The sequence below is a fragment of the Acyrthosiphon pisum genome, chromosome A1 (genome assembly GCF_005508785.2).
Source record: "Acyrthosiphon pisum isolate AL4f chromosome A1, pea_aphid_22Mar2018_4r6ur, whole genome shotgun sequence".
Taxonomy (NCBI): domain Eukaryota; kingdom Metazoa; phylum Arthropoda; class Insecta; order Hemiptera; family Aphididae; genus Acyrthosiphon; species Acyrthosiphon pisum.
In genome coordinates, this window is record NC_042494.1 from 100,849,012 (window position 1) to 100,850,011 (window position 1,000).

Below are 1,000 nucleotides of genomic sequence, written 5' to 3' on the forward strand. Positions count from 1 at the left end.
ATTTTGGGGAGGTCAAAAGTAAAAATTTCTCAGTAGGTTTCACTTTTCAATAGCGCCGTGAAAAACAAAAGAAAAATTAAGGAAAAACGGGAATTTTTACATAAAATCGATTTTGTTTTTTGGTGTAACACTAAAACTAATGACCATAGATACATAACATTTCGACAACATTTTTAAATTAGTATTTTCTATACACAATAAGTCCATAATATTTTAAAAATATTTTGACTTAATTTAAGCTGTTATTCAGTTTCCAATTTTTTTAGTTTTTTTATTGTATAAATATCAATAACATTTTATTTGTTCGGTAAAAAGTTCGAAAATTCAATAGAAGGCTGCTAATAATATATTGTTTCAAAGACAGATGAAAAATATTAAAAATCTATGGTCACAATTTTTTTTTACAAGCATTTTAAGTTCAAATATTGACAAAATACGTAAAAATCACGAAAATTATTTTGAATTAGAAATTCATAAATATTTTAGATTCTGAGTGGAATGATGAATGTATTGATTTTACAATGATGTGTGTTTTTTTATTTTTTTTTTTATTTTTTATTTTTTTTTTTAAATTTTTTTTGTGTCTGTGTACACGATAAGTAGTCGAAATAATGCTACGATTTTCAACTTCAGTATCTTGTTCGATCAGAAAGTGAATATCGTTGGTGCATTGGGAAGGTCAAAATTTAAATTTCCCAGTGGTTTACAAAAGCGCCGGGAAAAACAAAAGAAAAATTAAGGAAAAACGGGAATTTTTACGCAAAATCGATTTTTCACAAAATTGAATTTGGTTTTTGGTGTAACTTTAAAAAAAATTACCGTAGATACATGAAATTTTGACTGAATGTTTATCTTAGCATCTTCTATACACCATATAACATTTTCAAAATATTTTGATGTATTTTGAGCTCTTTACGGACATTTTTATTTTCCATTTTTTTTTAGTTTTTTTTCTAAAAATATCAATAAAATTTTATTTGTTGGATAAAAAAGCTTGAAA